This window comes from Lepus europaeus, chromosome Y (assembly GCF_033115175.1).
Source record: "Lepus europaeus isolate LE1 chromosome Y, mLepTim1.pri, whole genome shotgun sequence".
Taxonomy (NCBI): domain Eukaryota; kingdom Metazoa; phylum Chordata; class Mammalia; order Lagomorpha; family Leporidae; genus Lepus; species Lepus europaeus.
In genome coordinates, this window is record NC_084851.1 from 31,016,536 (window position 1) to 31,033,404 (window position 16,869).

General features: G+C 45.3%; 1 pseudogene; it reads left to right on the forward strand.

Annotated features, from left to right (window-relative positions):
- The first annotated feature begins 2,666 nt into the window (after window positions 1–2,666).
- LOC133754193 (neurturin-like) lies at window positions 2,667–3,797 on the forward strand (annotated as a pseudogene).
- The last annotated feature ends 13,072 nt before the right edge of the window (window positions 3,798–16,869 follow it).

Below are 16,869 nucleotides of genomic sequence, written 5' to 3' on the forward strand. Positions count from 1 at the left end.
ACACGCACCGCAGCTACAGGGCTGCGGGCCCCCACCCACCCACCTATACATTCCCTGAAGGCCTCTTTCCCGCCCTCCTGTCTCACCTGCATGCCTCCTCCTCTGAGCAGCCCTCCGGCCTGCACACACACACGCACCCCGGCATGGCGGCCTCATCTCGGTCCCGGTTCTCGCATTGCCAACACTGAACCGGCCTCCCCTGTGTTTCAGAGCCTGTCCCCTCACGGGGTGGTGGCCACCAAGCCCTGGCCCCCAGCCCTGTGGCCCCTGCCCTGTGGGCCCCTCCCTTGTCCGTTCTATGCTCTGGGGTGCCCTGCCCCCCTCCTCACACAGGGCCCTGGGACTCTCTGCCCCCAGTCCCGCCTGGGGCTCCAGGGGGTGGGGGTGCTGTCCCCCGCTGAGCCCCCTTTGTGCTGTGTGGCCTGGGGCGAGGGGCTCTGCCTTTGAACCCGGGCTTCCTGCCCTGGAAAGGTGGAGCCCAAGAGACTGGGGCAGAGCTGAGGAGGCCAGGGGAGGGGCCTAGGGGACTGGGGCGGGGCCAAGGAGACTGGGCGGGGTCCTTGGCTGAGAGAGTCTGAGAAGGAACCCAAGAGGGTGGAGCTGTGACCAAGGCAACTGAGCCCCGCCTGGGACCCCCACATCCCGCACCACGGTGCAGCTTCCATCAGGGCTCCTCCACTCCCCCCACCCAGGTCCTGCTAATGCGTCCCTGGGGAGGCAGCAGGGGGCGGCTCCACAAAGCCCCAACCCGGCTGTGGAAGAGGGGGCATTGGGCATGGAGCTTTGAGGGGTGGGCAGGAGCTTCCCTGGCCACCTGTACCTAAGCCCCAGGCGGCTGCCTCCACCGAGCTGACCCCCGAGCCGCTCTCGTGTCCGGGAACGTCCCTCCTGAGCTCAAAGCCACGGGGACTTCCCTGAGTCACGGGGACGCTGTGCCGCCTCCCTTCACCCGGAGACACCGGGCAGGGGCTGCGGCCTGGTGCTCGGAGCAGCAGGGCGGAGGCAGCTGGGGGGGGGGTGCTGCGTCTGCCGCCCCTCCCACAAGAGGCGAGCCCCAGGCTGGCCCCTGGCCCCAGGGAACAGCTGCGCCGCCACATATTCCTGGTTTGCCCCAGATGTGCTGCAGCTGCCTGGGGCCCCCTCCCCCGCCCGCCCATGGGGGAGGGGCAGCGTCTAGTGGCTGCGGTGTCTGCCTCTTTCCACGGAGCCGCGGAGTCTCGCCGTGGGCAGGGCCCGTCCCTCAAGGGCCCTAGGTTTCCCCATCCAGGGAACCCCCAAGGGGCCGCCCGCAGATGGGGAAACCGAGGCCGGGCGCTTTCGTCCGTGTAGTGGCAGCCGCCCCAGGCTGCGGGAAGGGAGAGGTCCCCTGAGCCCCGGCCCAGCAGACAGGGGAGCGGGGAAGCTTCCTGGGGGAGGTGTTTCGGAGGCAGGGCGCTGCGGGACATGTAGGAGTTCTCTCCCTGGGAGCAGTCACGGTGGCCGGTCTGCCTGGGGTTGTTCCCTGGGGAGGGGCTCCAGGGCGTTGCCCGGCCTAGGGGAGGTGAGCAAGGTCCACCCACACCAGCGAGGAAGCCACGGATCGGCAGGACCTGCCCAGCCCGTTTCCCCTCCCGCTCCTCCCCAGCGCTCGGGATGCCACGGGCTCCAGACAGAAGCAGAGATGTGGCCCAGACTCCGCTTGTGGACAATGCCCAGGTGGGCGTGCCCGCGCCCTGGCTCCCCGGGCCCCCACGGTGACCCCCACACGGAGAGGCCTTTGCTACGCAGGCTTGTCAGCCCTCCCCGCCGTAGCTGGGGGGTCCCTCGGTCACTCTCACCACTGGCAGTGGTGGGCAGCCGCGGCCCGAGGCGCCCTGCCCCCTGACGGGGCAGGGGTCCAGGGAGACCCCGCGCCCGAGCGAGTTTCCCGCTCCGGTCTTGGACAAACTTCATAGGCCTGGGCCTGGACCTCTCAGTCCGTTCAGTGCAGACCCGGGAGTCAGCGGCACCTGGGGGCTCCCGTCGGGTTGCCAGGTTCCCTCTGCAGGCAGTTGTGGACTGGGGTTGGGCACAGGGTGCGGGGTCGGCCCCAGGCTCAGGGAGGAAACGCCCCCTTCCAGAGCCTACGCCTGCTGCCCCAGGGCCTCTGCACGCCCGGGTCTGGTGCCCCAGGGAACAGGGACCCTGGGTGTGGGGTGGACGTTAGCCCGGCGGCTGAGACCCCTGCACCCCACAGCTCCAGCTCCAGCTCTGCCCCTCATCCCAGCTCCCTGCGAATGCACGCCGAGGAGGCAGCGGTGAGGGACCAGGAGCTGGGGTCCCTGGCGCCCATGGGAGCCCCGGGTGGAGCTCCTGGCTCCTGGCTCCAGCCCGGCCCAGCCTTCGTCGTTGGGGGCATTTGGGGAGTGACCCAGCAGGTGGAGAGCTGCTCCCGCGCCCCGCATTCGCGGGGATAAGGGTACCAATGAGGGGAGGGGGGAGAGGCGGGTCCAGTCCCTGCCCATGCAAATCGTGCGCAAGTGAGATGCAAATGTATGCAAACGAAATTCAGCTGGCGCGCCCAGATAAGCGCCTGCTCGCGGTGCGCGCATCGGGACGCCCCAGCGTCTGCCTGGGCTTGCAGCGCCACGTGTAAATGTGTACGCCCGGCCGGCTGCCAAGCTTCATGGACAACACTAGGCGACCAGATGGGGAATGCAAACTGTGTGCTCTCCGTGCAGAGTGCGGGCCCCTGCGCTGGCCTGCGGCTGGCGGAGGGCGGCGGTCAGGGGCGGCTTCCCGGAGGAGGCGCTGAGCGCGGGGAATGGGAATGGGGAGGGAAGGAAGGCAAGGCCGCTGGAGACGCCCGGCGAGGGGCTCGCCTCTTTCCGAGGTTGGGGAAGGGGCGGGAAGGCCCCCAGGGCCTCTCTGGGCAGGGAACAGAGCCTGCCTCCTGGGGCACCCCGGCCCCACAGCGCCATCTGCTGGGGACGCTCCTGCCCCGGGCAGCAGGCTGCAGCCGCGCTGTTGCTAGGAGACCCGGAGCTTGGTCCAGCCTCGGGCCTAGCACTGGTGCTGGGCAAGCGCCTACCTTCTGTCATGCCTGGACTCTGTCATCAGCTCCTGGGGGAAGCACCCTGGAGCCATCCCCTCCCCCCATCGGGTGGCTTCCCTGCACCCTGGCACACAGCCCAGCACCCCGCAACCTGGCTCGGTGGTTCCTTCCTGCATCTCCCGCGGGCGCCATGGATCAGGAAGCAGGAGCCATCCGAAGCCAGGGGGCCCGGCGGTGTCCGCGGCGCGCGGCTGACCCTCCCCTGCCCGCAGGCCCAGCCTGCAGCGCTGGAAGGCGGCGGCCTTGGCCCGGGCGCTGTGCAGTTCTCTGCTGACCGTCTGGACGTGCCGAGAGGACCTCGGCCCCGCGCCGGCCCCGCTGCGCCGCCCGCTTGGGACCTTGGACGCCCAGATTGCCCGCCTGGCCCAGTACCGGGCACTGCCCCAGGTCCGCGCCTTCGGGCAGGGCCTCCGCGGCAGCGAGTGCCCACACTCCGGCGCGCAGCCGTGCGGGCTGCTTGAGCTCGTGGTGCGAGTGAGCGAGCTGGGCTAAGCGTCGGAAGAGATGGCGCTGTTACGCTACTGCACAGGCGCGTGAGAGGCGGCCACCCGCGTCCACGATCAGGCTGCGGTGCCTGCGCCAGCAGTGGCTCACACAGCGGGACCGCGTGCGCGCGCTGCCCAGCTGCCGCCCGACGTCCTACGAGGAGGTGTCCTTCCTGGACATGCACGACCGCTACCACACGGTGCGCGAGCTGTAGGCGCGCGAGTGCGCCTGCGTGTGACCCTACCTCACCGGGCCCCAACAGCACGCCGGGACAGACTGCGCGTGCGCAGAGGACGGTCTCGCGGCGGGAGGACTCTCGCGATAACTGCCTTGAGCTAAAGCATGGGAACTCCTCGGAAAAAATTTAAAGGGCAGCCGCTCCTCATTTTATACTCTGCATATAAATACAATGTAGAATAAAGATTTAAAAGTGAGGTCATAGAAGTAACAGGATTTGACAACAGATGACTTTATTACATGAAAGAGGAAGGAGTCCAAGGAAAAAAACATATTTTGGTAATGTGGGTCAAGGCTAGCTGGTAGTAATGCCTTATGCAAGCATAAAAGAAGAATGAATGCTATGGTTTTCATTTCAGATTTGCTGAGCTTGAGATGCCATTTGCAAAGCTACAAAGAATCTCTCAGTAGAGTAGAAAACATGGTCTAAAGTTATATTTAAGGCTTAAGCTGTAAGGAAACAGGAGCAACAGATCACAGCCAGATATGTCAAGGAGGATTGCATAATGGGATAAATCAGAGACCACACGGTATAGTGAATGTGTTACCAGTAGAAAAATACAATTCCAGGAGAAATACAAGAAATCAATAATAAGGTCAAGAGAGGAACAAACAGATAAGAATTTTCAACGGACGATCATGTATACTAGTTTTAAACTTGGCAAAGACAAAAAACGAGAGGTAACCATTTGGCCTAGTGCTTATTATATCAGTTAAGATTGTACCTTTGGGGCTGATGTTGTGGTGTTGTGGGTTAAACCACGAACTGCAGAGCTGGCATCCCGTGTGAACACCAGTTCAAGTCCCGACTGCTTTACTTCCAACCCAGCTCATGCACCTGGGAAAACAGTGTACAGTGGCCCAAGCCCTTGAGTCCCTGCACCCATGTGGGAGACATGGAAGAAGTCCCTGGCTTCTGGCTTTGGTCTGGTCCAGCCCTGGCCATTGTGGTCTATTGGTGAATAAACTAGCAGGTGGAAGATCTGTCTCTCTATCTCTGTCTCTCTCTCCATTCATCTCTCTGTAACTCTGCCTTTCAAATAAAATAAAAAAGCTTTAAAAGGTTTGGGCTTTTACTAGATTTTCTGCCTTCATATGCTTTCATGATGCTGAATATCCTTCTCTGGTTCTGTGTTTCAGTACATCCTTAGGTACATCATTTGTCACAGTGGATGAATGGCAACAAGTTCTTTCCATTTGTTTGGAAGCCTTTATTTCACCTCCACTTATAAGTGAGAGCTTTTCTGAGAATGATATTTTGGGTTGAAAGTGTTTTCATTTTGTTTTTCCTTTGTTTATTTTTATTTTTGGACTTGTACCATTTCTCTGCATTCTCTCCTAGCTTGTAGGGTTTCTGATGAGATATCAGCTGATAATTTAATTGGCGATCTTTTGAAGCTAAGCTGGCATTTCTCTCAGGTACATTTTCTGAGCTTTGCTTTATGTTTTGCTTTTGAAAGTTTGACAATCATGTGTTGTGGTAGAGGACTTTTCTGACAATATGTATTAGTAGTTGTCTGTACTTCCTGTGCTTGGGTGCTCAGATCATTCCCAGAAAAGCTCTCATTTGTAACTGAAGATGAACTTTCCAAACAAACCAATGGACTTAACCCTCCACTAAGTAAAACATTCGACAAAAAGTAAGAACAAAACAATAAAAAATGGATCCTCTACGGTAGGGATAAAGGCTGTAAATATAATCAAATCTGAAAACTGCAGACTGCATTCTTGTGACTGCTATATCATGAAGTTATCATCTCTCCACTGGTCAGCTGTTACCTACAAATATATTTCCTACCAGTTTGCATACTATGACTGTCAGCATTTCATTGTAGTTAAGAAGGTGAGCTCTTGAATTGTGTCTTCTTGACAAAATGATTTTGAGACTTTAGAAAACTAACTTAAAATGTGTGAGTTCATGATCAGTTCCATCAAGGAAGTAAAGCTAAGCACATGTATCTCAGGGTCACTTTGAGAGTTAAAGGAGAGGCTGTTTGAAGGTCTCAGTGAGCTGTGGTTGACACAGGGTAAGTCTTCAACAAAGGAAACTTGTTATCAACATTGACTTCCTGGCAGGCACCATGGCTCAATGGGCTAATCCTCCACCTTGCGGCACTGACACACCAGGTTCTAGTCCCAGTTGGGGCATCGGATTCTGTCCTGGTTGCCCCTCTTCCAGGCCAGCTCTCTGCTGTGGCCTGGGAGTGCAGTGGAGGATGGCCCAAGTGCTTGGGCCCTGCACTCCATGGGAGACCAGGAGAAGTGCTTGGCTCCTGGCTTCAGATCAGTGTGATGTGCCGGCTGTGGCAGCCATTGGAGGGTGAACCAACGACAAAAGGAAGACCTTTCTCTCTGTCTCTCTCTCTCTCACTGTCCACTCTGCCTGTCAAAAAAAAATTGACTTCCTACATCTTTCGAAGGGAGCCATCATGCTTCTGATATATTATGTATGTTATGGTTCTCTTATCAGTCCATTCTCATTCAATTCTACATCTTATCTTTACTGTGACCAACAAAATCCAAATATTTCTTTCAAGATTTCTGATTGTTTATGTAAGGTTACCATTGAACTCAGCTTAAATGGAAAAAGAATTTGATGTTTAGTAGAAAATGATGAGTCTACACTGTCTGATATCAGTTTATCCCCAAGCATAAATGCCTTTTGCAACCTGAATTTCTTGTTAGTAAGTAACAGCCACTATAGTTCATTTTAGAACTCATTTGAGTTTGCATTTGACTTGGGTTTTCATCCCATCCTGATGTCATAATCCACATACAATATTCAGCAAAGTATCTGATCAATATTTAAAATGTCAGCTGTTAACAGGGTTTGTGTGAGACATCTGTGACCACATTGTGCAAATGACAACTACACACTTTGTCTTTTTCTGTATGGATGTTTGGTTCCAAACTGGAATTCTGCTTCCCTTCTCCTGATTATTATGCCAAGATCTTCACTAAAAATAAACTATAACCACAGAAATCCAAGAATTTTTTTCAAATTATGATATATTAGAAGAAAACAGGGAAGTGCGGAAAATGATATATGAACACCTTTGTATTTACCACTTAACTGCCAAATTTTAGCTTTCTCATGTTTCATTAGAAATAAAAGAAGCAGGCATTAGAGACATAGATATAAGTCTGTGTACATCCTTCCTAGATTTCATTAATTTCCTTGCTCCTTCTGTTGAGAAAACAGAAATTTTGTTTAATTTTCTGCCAACTTGCACATCCTTATTTTTTGTTTCATTTTAAAAACTGCATTAATTTAATTGTTGAATCAACACTTGTGTTTTCGATAAGTAGTTTCTTACTTGCAGTCAATCTACTATACTCCATAGCAATATACCACATACATAACAAAGTGCATGCAATATATAATGCCAACAAAGCAACATCCAAAACAGCAGGAACAAATTTATTGTTTCTTCTTCATAATTTCACAAATATCTTAAACTGTAGATCTTAACAACTTTAACATTTAAATTTTCTTTGTGTTTTTTTTTATTGTCAATAAATTTACCTTTCATTTAAAGGAGGTATTTTATGAGTTTTAATTGTCATATCAAAATTGCCAGCACCATTACTATTGTACTTTAAGGGTTATTGTAAGGAAAAGTAGGATGACTTCAACACAAACATTAATAACACAACACTGTATCTGATCATTGAGATGGCCCCTCAGAGGCTAATGGCTGGGGAGAATCTACAGCATAAATACATTTGTTTGACAAACAGATGATTCATTTCCCAGGTGGATGCAGTCATAACAAGATAGCACCACACTATTCAGAAGAGAATATAGTCTAAAACTTATGAATCATTTCTAGAATTGTCCATGTTACACTTTCAGATAGAAGTCTACCACAAGAAACTCAAACAATGGAATGAAAAGCATGCATAATGAGTGAGAATTGTATTGACAGAAATAATGTTGAAATCACCCCAAAAATGATGAAAGAAACAAATATAACCATCCAAACCAAACAAAATCAGGGGAGGAGAAGTTGGAGAAATACTAGGAATAAGACTGAATTAGCAAAGATGTGGAGAAATCAGAAACTTAGGTGCCACTAAAGATCAGGGACAATACTACTGCTGGTTTGGAGTACACTGTGAGAATCCCATCAAAACATTAAGGCATCCAGCAACTACACTACGGGGAAAGACCAGATGAACAGAGTATAGGGTCTCACACTAATAATAAGCACAAATGCAAAACATTGAGAATCTGTTCATGGATGACTGGATATGCAAATATCAAAATGCATACAAATGGAAGATTGTGTAGCCTTGCTAAGAGAGCAAATTCTAACATATGCTACATGGATGAACCTTACAGACATTATGCTAACTGAAAAAAGCCAGTCATTGAAGATAAATATGCATTTTAATTTACATTAGGCACTTAACATAGTTAAATTTATAGAGACAGAAAGTATAGAGAGCATTAAGAATGAGAGGAATAGGGAGGCACTGTTTAGTGAGTAAATAAAATTTCATTTGTACAAAATGAAAATATTTATGAACATGGATGGTGGTGATAGTGGATCCTTATGAGTACATTTAACACCACTGATTATATACCTAAAATGGTTATAACAGTCTATTATATATATATATATATATATATATATATATATATATATATATATGTGTGTGTGTGTGTGTGTGTGTGTGTGTGTGTGTGTGTGTGTGTGTTTTGCTAGAATAAAAATTTAAAAAATCAGGTGAAACTGCTGCCTGCAATGCTGGCATCCCATGTGAGTTCTGGTTCCCAGCTGCTCCACTTCTGATCTAGCTCCCTGCATATGGTCTGGGAAAACAGAAAATGGAACAAGCTTATGAGCCCTGCTACCCATGTGAGAGACCTAGATGAAGCTCCTGGCTCCTAGGTTCAGGCCAGCCCAGCCCTGTCCATGGCTGCCATCTGGGGAAAGAACTAGTAGATTGAAGATCTGTCTTTTTCTTTTCTCTCCCTCTCTCTGTAACTCTTTCAAATAAATAAATATTTATAAAAGAGAAAAATATATATTTAAATACTTTACCTTGATCAAAAACAGTGAAATCCAGTGTTTGGATTGCTGAGTTGGATCTGAGAACAGCCAAACTTGTGTTTTGCAGTGCTGTTGAGTACCCATATTATTTTATTTTTGTCTTGTATATTGCATTGATTTATACTACTATAAATTTTGTGAAAACAAGGTGTGTATTTCACAAGAAAAACACACTATTAAAATGTTGATTGAAAATATCTTAGGTCCAGAATATATGTTTTATATCAACATTGATCATAAGATGTTCAAGAAAAACACAACAAAATTTTTATTTACATTAATGTCCAAAAGAACAATCCTTTTGCTGGATTTTGGAGTCTCTGCAACTCCCATACTAAAGAAAGAATAAGTCACTTAATTTTTTTACTATTATTGTTTAATACAAAGGTTTCTAAAAGGCATAAAAATTTAAAACAAAACATATTTCTAATCTCAGAAAACATTTGAGGAATAATCAGAAAAACATCATCAAGACCAAGGGAAAATATTGCCCAGAATTGCAATGACAACAAGTAGTCACAGCAGGAAGGTTTACTTTCATTTAATTATTATTTGTAATTCAGTATTTCAAAGATACTTTTTAAATATTTCACCAATTCTGAAGTTTACACTTAAAGTATACAGTTAGTCATCTTGCAAATTAGATGATGAAAACACTGATGTGTGATAAAATAAAATTAGAGACCTGTTATTTCAGCACAAATATTGTTATACCAGTCATTGAAGCTTAGTGTTATTATTTGGAGTGTTGTTTAGGTATCAGTTTATTCTCAGGTATAATTACTACACATTGGCACCAATTGGAAAATGGAATGAAAATGCCAGCGATTCATAGCCTTTAGGGCATGTGTAGAAATTTGCAGACCATGAAATTTGCTTAACGACATTCAGCACAAACTACAGGCATAGAGACAGACTGTGTAAGATGTCACATGCTGATTGCAACAGCGTCTATGTCACTGAATGTTTTAGAGTAACCCATAATGACAAATGATGAGTTAATAAAGCAGTCAATCTGACCAATCCATTGGTTTCATTTTAAAATAAAAGCAACTAGTAAAAGGAGTTACATGCCTTTATCAAATCCCAGGCATTAATGCAGGTAAATTGCAATCCAATCAAACAGGAAATACTAGTTCCCAGAAGGCAATGGAAACATTGTATAAAAGGTTGGGGACAGGAGAGGCCTTCAGGAAAATCTTCTGTGCTAACAATTGTTTGTCCAGTTTGTTTGCAACTGTCATGCAAACTGCACTCTGCCTTCCACCGGCGTGAGAGAGAAAAAAATGAAAGCAGTGTAAGTATTAAACACGATTCTGAAGCGGTGGGTTCCTTTCCTAAGGCTGTCTTTCGCTGTCCACACAAGAAAAGCCTCTTGGAGATGTAGAGCACAGGGCTGTCCATGTTTTCTGGGCAGAGCGGAGTGGGAGCCAGGCACTGTCTCCAGGGTCGGCTTGTCTGCGGGAGAAGCTGAGCTCTGTGTTTCTTCAGATGCCCCAACAGGGCTGCAAGCAACTGAGACTCTCCAAGAGCCCCGATGCTCCAGAAACCCACGCTGGGAAGCAAGCCGGGTCCGGATCGCCACCTGGACAGCGTTGGCATAGATCTCCCACGCCCCATGGGTGAGTCCCAAGGTCTCCCGGCCGCCCGTGCCCTGCGGTCTCACCTCTGCACAGCTGGGGTACGCTGAGGCTGAGGCTAAGAGCCAGGCAGGAACCCAGCGCTTCAGGACCCCATCTCCAGCATAATCCTAGCTGGTCTGTGGATGTCACAAAGGGCCGGACTGCTGGCAGCACCGCAAAGCAGCACTGGAAGCTCCAGTGCTGAGGATGCAGGAAGACAGCTTGTTCCCGCAGCATTTTCCTAAACCAGATCTTGGAGACGGGATGAGAGGGAGTGGGGTTGCAGCAAATGGCTGTTCTGCTAAAGGTCATCCTGACGTCCGGTTCTTAGGTGCGTGGAGGCGACAGGGATCCTGCGTGGCTGGGCAGGTAGAATTAGACAGAGAGAGGCATCAGAAAGAAAGGTCTTCCTTCCGTTGTTCACTCCCCAGATGGCTGCAATGGCTGGAGCTACGCCAATCCGAAGCCAGGAACCAGGTGCTTTCTTCCTGGTCTCCCATGCGGGTGCAGGGGCCCAAGCAATTGGGCCATCTTCTACTGCTTTCCCAAGCCACAGCAGACAGCTGGACTGGAAGAGGAGCAACCGGGACTAGAACCGGTGCCCATATGGATGCTGACGTCACACGCAGAAGACTAACCCAGTGAGCCACGGCATGTCCCCAGCAAAATGAATTTTAAGATGTGTTTTTACTCACCACCCAACATGCTATTTGACAAACCGTGCTCTGAAAAGGATTTTATATTGTTTCTTCTTTGTTTGCAAGTGAGTCTGGCTTCATTTCCTAAAAACCGAGCACAATTAATTTTGTGTGGTTCAGTCTCTCACGAAGCTCTGTGCCCAAAGACCCACTTTTCAAAAATCTCCCCAATTCTTTTTCTGCTTATGTTGAGAAAAGTTTAGGGGAGTCTCTACCTTGGTTAATTGTAGAGTGGATGCTGGAAACCGAGAGACTCAGACATCATGGTTGCCCTCTTAAACCAGTTCAGAGCAGCAATATAGGAACTTCTGAGGGGGCGGCGGGTGCCAGCATGTGGCTGGGGTTGTCCCCTTTCCTCTCCAGGCAGAGGGGAAGGAGGTGGTGGGAGCAGAGAGAGATAAGAGGAGGAGAGATCTGGGGGGAGGGACATGGCTGGGCTCACAAGCAGGCTGCTTCCACACCTAGTGAGTCCTGGGTTCCCCTCTTTCCCCTCTGGCTCCCAGTTGTTTTCCAAAGGAGAATCCCAGCAGTGGTGGTGGGGAGAAAAGCCCCCAGATGGTGGTCCCATTTTGCTAATGGCAAGGGAGAGAGATTCCATTCACTTAATGTTTTCATTCTTAAATCCACATATGTTAGGATAAGGTATCCAGAGTTGTAGCAAAGTAGTTTCAGACAATTTCCCACTTCCTGGTAAATAATGTTACTTTTGAAAGCATGCTTTAGTCATCCTGTGGCATATGCATAAAAATATTTTTTTTAAATTTTTGAAATGAGATGTGAAATATTAATTTTATGGTATTATTTATACAGGATAATGCTAAATCTCAAACTAGAAAATTAGAAACCAGTCTCATGAGATATTTAGCAAAAAAGAGCAGGCTAAGAGTTTTAATTTCTCATTTTCCAGGTTTCTTTCCACTATTCTGAAAATATATGAATCTTAACAATCATGTAAGGAAATAAAATAACATTTGGTAATGGTATAATTTATTAAACTTCAATTTAAAAATATTTTAGAAAACTCTCCAGAGGACATAAAGCTACCTGAAATGCATATTCTATTCCCAGATACCTGGAGCAGGGAGATGAAATGTCATTCTTTATTACCTGGCAGACAACTTGTGGAAGGCATTGAGTTCAGAACCTCTTAGTTTTTCTTAAGTTCCAGTTCTAACAAAAGGTGATATGTACTCCTAGACCTATAGCTGCATGTGCGGTTTCTCATTTTTTCCTTCTGATTGATATTGATCCCTTAACAGTCAGTCTTTCAATGTGGAGAGTACAGGAACTGTTCCTAATTTCAATTCAGAGGATTCATCCTACTCTTACTGAACTCAGAGCTAGCCTATTCCAGGTGGATTTAAAATGTTAGAGCACTACAGAAATTGAGAAAGCCAAAAGAAAAAAAAATGGAAAAGGACACATCTGTTGTGAATCTTCTGCATCGTATAAAATGTAAAAGAACCTTTACTAATCACATATGATCCAATCTACTGTTTTAAGGTTTTTCTAAATAGGTGCTTAAAGTACTGAAAGTGAATCTGTATATCACTTGAAGGCAGCATTTCCCAAATTGTTTTCTGCAGGTTTCCTTATCTCCCCAGGTTCTTCCTTTATTTCTGGAAAATAAAAGGTTTCATGGCCAAGTAATTTTGGGAAATATCCAAATTATAGCAGACTGTTAGAGATTCATGGAGAATGGGAGTATATTAAATACTTTGAAATGCCCTATAAGTTTCCCCAAAGTGTTTAATTCAGCATTTTTGTTTTTTACAAGATATTTTTTCAGAGCACTTATTACCATATTAAAGAGTCAATGTTACAAAGAAAATAACTTCGGAATGTGATCTTCATACAAAACAGAATAAAGCAGTAGTGAAATTGGCTTTTACTATGCACTTAATGCTTCTGGCTCCCCAGAAGCTGTTTGTCAAGCAGCTTGCATGCAGTACAGTATGTGTTTTCCATAAAAAATGGTAGATTATGGAAAAAAAAATTTCAAATGGAATGTAATTGAAGGAATAACAACAACAAAAAATACTCCTAAGAACTTAAAGAATAATGAAATGACATCTTAACCTTGTGCCACAAGATCAAATATTTGGATGAGTAAGCCATCATTGTAAAAAATTCATATTGAGCCATACTCTGAAAATAAAGCATGGACTGATTAAAACCAAAATAAAAGTAAAGAAAATGTAAAGATCAGCTGGAGCAGTAAGAGTAGGCAGCCTGCAGAAATGCATCCTTCATTTCTCCTGGAAATGTGCACTGATTTCTCCTATATTTGCTACTGGTGACACATGTATGGCCAGAGTTTCTAAAATCAAAAAGCAAAATTTTGTTGCAGGAGTTAAATTCCCATTTGAACTGGCTAGGACCCATCAAATTACTATAGTATAATATAGAGAAAACACCAAATAACATTTGCCTTGGCAAAGACCCTTGGATAACATTCCAGAAGCACAGGAAGTAAAAGCAAAAACAGACAAATGACTTTATCTCAAGCTAAGAAGTCTCTGCTCAGCAAAGGAAGAACTCAACAAAATGAAGAGGTAACCAAAAAATGGGGATAAAATGTTTGCAAATTATACATCTGTGAATGATTAATATATAAAATATATAAGGAACTCAGTAACATCAATATCAACAAAACAAATAATCCAGTTAAATAATGTGCAAAGGACATGCACCTGCATTTTTCAAAGGATGGAATAGCAATGGGCAACAGCATGGAAAAATGCTCAGGATCACTGGCCATCAGGAAAATGCAAATAAAACCTACAATGTGTTATCTCTTCACTTCAACCATGAGAGCTATCAAAAATCTAAATGAGGGAAATTTACATCTTTGTACTTGATTTATTTACAATTATTGTACATATATCTGTTGAGCCGTGGCATTTCTACATTTACTTTCTTTAACTCTTTAGTGCATTAATCCTATGACTATAAGGTGAATGAAAACATTTTGATGTAAAAATTCAAGACAAAGGAAAGAACAGGGAGGGAAGGAGGAAAGTATCACTATATTCCTAGAATTATATCTATGAACTATTTTAATCAACTTATATTGATAAAAATTCAGAAGATGCTTGTACTTATCCACTAAAGTAGATGCAAAAGCATCCATATACCATATTTCAGAGTTGGGAAAACTCTTCTGGTTCATATATTGAAATAAAGGGCCTTGAGGTGGGTGTGTTTCAAATTCACTTTGCAAATACAAAACTTCTGGTATCAGTTAATCACTTATCTAGAGACTCCTGGCATTCTTCTATCTAACTCCTAGCTTTCTTCTATCTACCCTTCCATCCATCCATCCATTTATCTAGCAAAACTTCATTTGCTATTTTGTGAGGTGAACCTAGACTTTACTGTACATTTACTGGTTGCATGCACAAACCAGGCAAGAAGATCAATAAAAGGATTTTATGGAGCTCCCACTGCTATTACAGCTCCTTTCCAAATGGGGATAGTCAAGGTTGATGCACTCTGGATTTAGGATAAGAAGGGGTCCCAGTTCTTGGCCTACAGCCTATCCCTGCTTTCCTCAATGCCTAAGATATGATTTGTACTGTTCAAATTCCTGAGTATTTTCTAATCCTGCCATTGCCCTTTAATGACTATTCTGCAAATTCAAGAACCTCAGTGCTGAACTTCAAGCCTAGGTACCTCCACCACAGATCAAAGACACAATTGTGCATGAAATATGTCTCAAAGTCATATTATTGAAATGAACATTAATTTGCAAGGATCAAAAAACTCGCTTGGCACCATGAATTGTGGGTCGTCATATTCTTTCTTGGAACTTTTCCTCTTTGTCTTCATATACCTCCACCAGATGCTTTTCCTACTGGCACTGAAGTTGTGGATTGCATGAGGGGACTTGAAATGAGAAAAATGAGAAGACCATACTCACTGATAGCTGGTTAACCTTAAATAATTTTTCTGTCTCTCGAGTATGATCTATATGTAATGACTGGAATCAGGAACAGGGTTTCTAGTGATTAATTTGTACTGAATACAGTGGAAAGATCTGTGGTACAGATAAAGGAAGTGATGTCCATAGAATGTCACTGATTAATTAAGACTCCCATAAGGATTTATATGTGAAGTTAATGTTTTTTGTTCTCAAGATTTATTTGAAAGAGCAAGAGCAAGAGAGAGAGAGCAGGAGTGAGAGCTAAGATACAGTGAGATATAGAGAAAGAGAGAGATATTTTCCTTTATTCATTCAATTTCTGAATAGCCACAACAGCAGACTGTATGCAAGATAATTCCAGGACCCAAGAACTCCATCTGGTTCTTTGACTTGGATGGCAGGTAGCAAGTTTTTGGGCCATTTTTCACTGTCTTGCCAGACACATATTCAGGAATCTGAACCAGAGGCAGAGTAGCCAAGCCTCAAACTATCTGGTACAGGATGCCAGCATCAAAAGCAGTGATAAACTAATTGGCCACAATGCCAGACAGTAAGGTTGATCTTTTCTGATTCAACACTTGTAAAAATATTTACTCAAGTACTTCTTGTGTCTGATGATGCGTTGCTTTTTATTAATTTAGCTCATAATTATATTCTTCAAAAAGTCATGCAGACAAGGTTAATGACACCTCTCCCCACAATACCTTCATCCTGAGTCATCAATAATTCTCATTCATATATTTACAGGCTGGACTACTTTCTCACGCATTTAAATCCATATCAACATATAAATATGCAACAGCCTCCAGAGACAAACCACATTTTATGTGGATTTGGATCAGGAAGAATACAATATAAAATATCACATAAAACCATGAAAATTCTCACTATATCATTACAAGAAATCACACCATTTTCATAAGTAGCAAAACTAAGATATGAACGTAAGACCCATACCATGTAATTCATCAATTAACTGTGCACATAAAATTCTGTTTTTCAGTTATATGTAACCATCATCTTTATCAATTTTGGAACATTTTTATAACATCAAAAGAGGTGGGAATGCCCAGTTGATAAGATACTTCTTGGGATAAACACATCCAAGAATATTTGGTTTTGAGTCCCATCTATACTCCTGATTGTAATCCAGTTTCCTGTTAAGGCCCATCCTGGAACCATATAACCCAGAAGGCAAAGGCTCAAGCAGTTGGAAAAATTTGAACCAAGACAGAGATTTATAGAGTTCCCAAGTCCTAATTTTTAAAATTTTTGAAAATAAATTAATTTGAAAGAGGGGGCAATTTATTTCATCTGGTGATTCATTTTGCATATGCTCATAATAAATAGGGCTGTTGTGGTGAGGATCTCTTTTGGTCAAGTTTACTAGGGGTTCTATGAGCTTCCTGTACTAGGATGTCTCTGTCCTTCTCTAAACCTGGGAAGTGTCTTACTAAAAAGGCCTTCTAATCCTTTCTCTCTCTCCATGCCTTCAGGAACTCCTAGAACCCGAATGTTCGGATTTTTTATAATTTCCTGCAGATTCCCAACAATAGTTTTTAGATTTCTAATTTCCTCTTCTGTTCTTTGGTTTGACTGTATACTTTCCTGTTCTCTGTCTTCTAAGTCCAATATTCTCTCTTCTGTTTCACTGACTCTGTTTTTAAGGCCCTCTAATGTGCTTGTCATTTGATCTATTGAGTTCTATATTTCATTTTGATTTCTCTTCACTATCACAGTCTCCTGTTCTACTAGTTTCTGCGTTTCA